Source organism: Ips typographus, linkage group LG11 (genome assembly GCF_016097725.1).
Source record: "Ips typographus isolate SLU linkage group LG11, UJ_Ityp_2.0, whole genome shotgun sequence".
Classification (NCBI taxonomy): domain Eukaryota; kingdom Metazoa; phylum Arthropoda; class Insecta; order Coleoptera; family Curculionidae; genus Ips; species Ips typographus.
The window spans coordinates 8186609-8193178 of record NC_138432.1 but is presented as its reverse complement, the minus strand read 5'-3'; the positions used below and the strand labels follow the sequence as shown (position 1 = coordinate 8193178).

General features: G+C 35.4%; 1 protein-coding gene across 2 annotated transcripts in view; it reads left to right on the top strand.

Moving 5' to 3' along the window:
• Positions 1 to 2666: 2666 nt before the first annotated feature.
• LOC145735857 (cyclic GMP-AMP synthase-like receptor) overlaps positions 2667 to 6570 on the top strand; it is a 30514-nt gene continuing 26610 nt past the window's right edge. For both annotated transcript variants that reach the window (XM_081989984.1, XM_081989983.1), the window contains exon 1: positions 2667 to 2805. The gene's annotated coding sequence lies outside the window, so the exon portion shown is untranslated. The remainder of the gene's footprint in view (positions 2806 to 6570) is intronic.

Below are 6570 nucleotides of genomic sequence, written 5' to 3'. Positions count from 1 at the left end.
TCAGTTATTATACCGAGCCTGAAGTGGGTCAACAGTATCCGAAACAATTCCACACATCGTAGTTCGTATGACTAACGAACCGCACTTGAAACTGACAATTTTCGGATTAAGTGGAATTGTTCGTAACAATGTTACGCAAGTGTAATTTAGCTCGGTTATTTATTTTTAGACTAATGATGCGAGAATGCTGTTTCTAAGTCTGGCCGATATTTATACACATCACACTTAAATTCTTATCGCCTCTAAACGATATAAATTATTGCTGTAGGCTGTACGAACTGATTACATTCGACATTCAAATGTCATTGGATTGATTTTTCGGTTATAAAATACTGGGCAGTGCAGCAAAGACTTTTAACGATTGCGTGGATCAAACTTCGTGTAAAATCCTGTTTAATGCAAATCTGGACGTACATAGCGATAACGTTTGACGAAGATGCATAGTCGATCATTATTAAAAAAATTTTTCGCATTAGTTAAGATAATGTTACTCATTGCAAGACTAATTTGTAGTAAATTACCCACGTAAAGTCGGAAATTAATTAGCTAGAATCCTCAATAGGGTTTAACTTTATTAGTAAAATTAGTCGTTCAGAAATATTGATTAAGTGAAATTAGTATTGTCTCAGTAGGTGAATTTAGCTTCTCAGGACTCTCCTTCGTTGTAAAAGCTTCATGTAGCGAGTACTTTGGATGTAAGTAATATCATTGGAGAGTTGTACTACATCACAATGGCTCCACTTGCCTTATTTGATTTGATCTTATTGCCATCGACAGCGACAGAAATCTTAGGCGCCGTTTATACAGGAAGTCATGCAGGTAAATCCCGTTAATTTTAAATTAGATAGTATAGTAGAATTATTGATGCGCGGAAATATTTTGCTTCTTGTTCTGGTGCCAGACGCGAACGGTAAAAGCGAAACGACTTTATGGTAATCGAAGAGTCGAGCCCGTATGTGTTAAATGCAAATTACGAAGTAGGTTAATTGATCGAATTGAATATTCGATACTGGCGATTTGCCTGCAGTTATGAAGAATGAATCTTGTTGAGAAACCAGTTCCATCGTGGCTACGTGCATTTTTAATGGATCGCCTATTGGAGGATGCAATAAAGAGTGTATGTGTTTAACCAACCGCAACTGGAAGTGATTTTTATTTTGTTTGGATTGCTATCAAAGCCAGAGTACATTCATGAATAAATTCTTCACCGTATCTTTCCTGTATAAAAATAAAAGCTGCCTGCATAATAATTACGAATTTTTGCTGTGTGAATTTTAATTTTAATTGACCTCGACGTATTGGAAACCATTAGTCACGAATATCTACCTGCATGGTATTAATGAACGACCTGGGCAATTTAGTCTTCTAAAGGTTTTTACCTGAGCGTCTGCACGACAGGTGTGAATTATCTTTTTGACTAATCACCTTGTAACCTTGAAGCTCTTAACGTTTTAAGAAGAAAATCTCCTGGTTCTTATATAATGTTGGTTAAATCGAAACCGGTGAAATTGCCATCTGAAGCACAACACTGTCGAAGTATTTTGTTTTAGCCTTGCCTTGCTCTACTAATTCTGCAAGTAAATCAATTATTCACGAGCACGCACAATGACGGAGATAAATATGATAAGGCAAAACCGACTAGACAGCCGAAGTATCAAGCGTAGCAAAATAATTAATATTAATTTGTTTTTACGCCTACAACAATGGATTCTACCAAGTCAGATACCTACACCTTCTCGTCGGAAGCATTGTAACACAATAGAACACCAACAATACTAATTGCGTATTCAATTGTTTATATACGGCTGAGAATGTGACTCATACCCATCGCCATTACAAAAGCGAGCCAGCCTAGGGTCTACGTACTTAGTTCCTGTTCACACAAAGTTATTCTGTCATTAATCTAACACGAATATGCTAACTATTCGATGTGGGCAAGCAAATTGAACGCGATTGCTAAATATACAAAAGCGAGATGGATAGTAGATTAATTTTACTTTCTATTTACGTTATTGATATCAGAGAGTGCCAAAATGGTGTCGCTACCACGGAAGTTAATTAATTTTTCGTGATGACACTGTAAACACTTTCCTGACTGTGATTCCAAAAATGTGTCCCATACCCGATTAACTCATTATCAACCATCTGTCACAAATCTACCTACTGAAAGAAAAAAACCATGATTTTATAATGCTTTTCAAGGATTTTTGTATTTAAACTACCTCACAGTAATAAGAATAGGATTTGTATTTGCTTTAGAACTTATTTATGCATTGTGTTAAACAATTTGGATTAATTACTAAAAATAACACGGTTTTCCACAAAACATAAAAATTCCCCTGAATGATAATTTGCTAAGTTCGATTTGCGGTTTGCCACCACACACTAGAATGTTGGAATTCCAGTTTTTATTTCCTTTAACGAACATCTGATATGTTAATGTAACAACATTTTTAAATATTTATAAATTAATTGGTTTGATAAGTTCCACTAAGGCACCACTTATTTATGTAATTATTATAATGGAATATAGCCACTAGACTGAGTTAGAATGGGACAAAACTTACCCTCTAATAGCGTGTATCAGCATGGAAGCTCTTACCTGAAAACAAAAATTAATTAATAATCTTGAAAATCAAAAAAGTAATTTTTGATAATTATTACAGATTACAACAGGACACAAGTTGAACCCTGAAAATGGTTAGAATGCTTTAGGAACTTGGAGAACTTATCTTGAACTTGGAGAGATCTGGAAAATATCTACAAAATACTGAAGACATTCTCAAGATGGCGTTTTCATTAACCGTAAGTATTCAATTTTTAAATATGTTTCAATATTTTTTCATCCTCAGTTTTATTGATTGCCTTATAATTGTAAACTTGTACGTAAATGCGCTTTAATGTATTTTTATTAACAACAAAAACGTCCTGACTTGCACAAAAACTGTGGACCGGTCCGACCTTTTCGACTCTACGAACTGACATTTAATTTGGAAAAACGATTTCTCTTTTGAGCCGTGGAACAAAAGCCCTCCGGAATTTGCTCAACTTGGGTTGCAGCATTCAATTAGTTATTGATCCAGCGTGGCCTGACACACTGGAATATAAAAGAGGGCGGTGGATGCCGAAGCAATGTCAATAAAAAGGGCGAAACTTTCAAAAGGGTGGCGCTCCCTCTTGTACTTTTGTACACACGGCTGAGGCTCCTAAAATTGCTAAGGATCAGCTGTTGTTTGGTCGAGGGACTATAGAGCAAGTGGAATGGAACAGCTGATGATGGCGGAAGAGGGTATTTTTTTTTTGTATTGGCTGAAGGTTAAATGTAGGACGAGCGGACAACCGAACCAGTACGATTTTGCTGTATCATTCCCGGTAAATTAAAAAATATTAGGTTAACAAAACAAGCTTTGTCGACACTGTCCATAGTAACACACATTCGAAACGAAACTGTAATGGGCCCTGTCATTAATCATTCCGTTTCAATTGACGCTTCCTAGAACTTGGAAAATTCTAGTTTATGCCGGGGATACAGTGCTTATTAATTATTATTTAAATCGGATGGGAACTAAACTGACGACTATTCCTAGAAGGTTAAGTAAAATCAGCATATTTAGCTGAATAATCAGTTTTAATTGCGTTAATACAAAGTAATAAAAACTGCGGTTATACCAAACTTGAAATTATTGCAGTATGGTAGCCAGATCAGCAAGAAGTAGCACGTTTCTGTTAACTTGTTTTCACTGTATTTTTGCTGATACTACCTGAATTTTTTTTGTCTTCCAATACGAGCTAGAGAGGGGCTCCTGGACACGTTAGACCAAAAAAACTATAACTAGATGGACTATGGTCACGTGATAACTGTCATATCTAATACAAAAACCGAAACTCGCTCCTGGCCAAGAAATGATAGTTATCATGTTGTTGTCTATTCGAGACGCAGCCATGTGACAAAAGAAATAGAAACAATAAAGAAACTAATGTGAGCATTGTTCAAAAGCGTAATGTAGGTAACTGATTGGGAATTCCTTTCACAAAGAGTTGGCATTGTAAAAATGCAATAGCGGTTATCATGCTAATAATTTATGCAACTTTTGTTTCAGCGGTGAAGCAACCGTTAACTGTTATAAACCAGTGAACAGTGGTGTCAAGCTTCAATACACTTCTACTTTTACAAGACACGCAATTAGCGGCTTTAAGCTATTTATTAGTTTTTGTGTTGTTGCAACAGTTTCGCCCGTGGTTTGCGTTTTTAAGGTCAATTTGTATTGTAGAGTAGAAATTATGCTGAATGGCGGTAGAGAAGATTTTGTACAGTTTGAGGCACTTTAAGTATCATTAACCACCAGACGGTGGTTAGTGGTGAATGGCCGGAAATTGAGGTTGCCAACACCCCAAACGATTTGAAGAGAAAAAAACCAACAGATTTAACGTTTGCCCTTCAAACGACCTTTGCCGGCAAAGCAACCATTAAAATCACCCAATAAAAACGCTTCACAATGTGGAAAAATAATAACAGGCCTCTGGAACTATTCGAGTTGAGTTGCCATTGTCCTTCTTGGAATTCTACGCTTATTTTCTTCAGACAGCAGGTAGTTTTAATATTTGGCCTCGAGAGCCATTTTAAGGCAAAAGGGGACCGCTTATTACATCACACACAATGAAGGCTATTATGTTTATATGCATGCTGAGTGTGCGATTAAATTTGCATATGGAAATTATCGATAATTAGGCCCCTCCGTTAAATCAGAAACTTTCTCATTATTGCAAGAAAAGGGTGAAAGTGTGAAGTTTGTGTTTTTTTTGTGTATTCCGGTCAAACTTGTAAATTATCCAATGATTAGCATAAATTTATAGCGATAATTCACATGCTAAACAGTTAGCATTTGTTTTATGTATTAATGCATTCAGGTTAACTATTATCTGCTGATGTATATTTAAGCAATCTTTAGGAACAAATATTATGTTAGTATTTATTTTTTTGGTAACCTTCATTTGTCCTTGCTCTCATTTTAAGTCAATGATCGTGATTAAGTACTTCTATCAGTTCCAACAATACTTCAAATCAAGTTTGTACACTCTTGAGAAAAAATTCAAAAAATTCAACATGGCGTTTTATGGATCGATCGGTTAAATATGGACTTGTAATGACACTAACCGGCATAGAAAATAACCATTTAGCTTGAACGCGAAGCCGTACAAGCCGAAGAAGTCATATAGGACGGGTTTAATTTATCAGATTTTCTTACAGAACCTGTTTTCGAAGCCGCCTCGTTATTTTCAGGACATTAACTGTTACCCGGTTATCGGTGGAATAAAAATGTTAAATCATCGTTGTAAATTTTGGTTTATTTTCGTGGCCTCGTGTTTTTTGGAACATTCCTGGTTAATTTATAGCTCCGGAATTAATTACTTTGTTTACTGCCCAAAGTTTAACCTATATCTGGCCAGTTGTTAGTTATAAAAACAATATTATATGATACAGTGTTTTAATAATGTTTAATTTATGTTTTGTGTATTTAAATACTGATAAGTGGTCCATAAAACCCTAGTGAGATGGAGGAAATAACTGTTAACGTATTCAAGTGGGAAACGCGCAAACGGTCTAATCGTCAAGAGGTATAATCGAAACCGAACGCAACCGAACGTAGTCGGATGACGTCTTTGGTTGGATTGCACCAATTTAGAAAATTTGGAAGTAAACAAACTAATAATATAGAATACATTATTATGCAAGAAAAACATTAGAAATTGAGATGTTGGGACAGTATTTATTTGATTACTATATGTGATCAGTCACTGGGTTAGGTTAGGTTCACCTAGCATTTTTTTTTAATTTTAGTTAAAAAATAACCATTGCGATGTAACCACCTTACTGATACTTTATGTAATCGGCCACTGGGTTAGCATAGGTTCACATGAGCATTTTTTTAGTTATTACATTTAAAAAATAACACCTATCTTAAATACGATATGAAATTACTTTGGTGCGGGCAGTCATAAACTAGTCTACCGGCGCATCGACGAGTGTGCCCGATGTCGATTATACCAGCTGACGAGTGTGCCCAATGACGCCGTCCCATTCAAGTACCTTACTCCCTTATGACAGATGTCATGTGACATTGACTACTACATTAATACTGGCCGCATCACCGCCCTCTATTAGAAAATACTAGAAAAGCCTAAAATGTCACTTTTAATGGCGACGTTAGCGATTTTCGTTTTATACACAAACCTATTCAGATGTAGTGAGAAACATGTGTTTTTCTAATTATTTTGTGTAGTTGATTGCAAGTTGTTAGTGAAAAATCAAAGAAAGTGATTAGATAGAGCTTTTTCTATACAATCAAGTCCAGTTTAAACAGTATAAGAAAATCTGTAAATCCTTGAAACTAGGTAAGCAAAACTGGTGAATGGTCTTTATTTTATTACCAAGAACATTTATTCAAAATTATTATTGTTATAGTTTTTGCTTTCACAATGAAGGATGCTTTAAAATGTAACTCACATACCTGTGCATGTAACAATATGGAAAGACAATGCTTGTACCTACCATTGAGTATAATAATCATT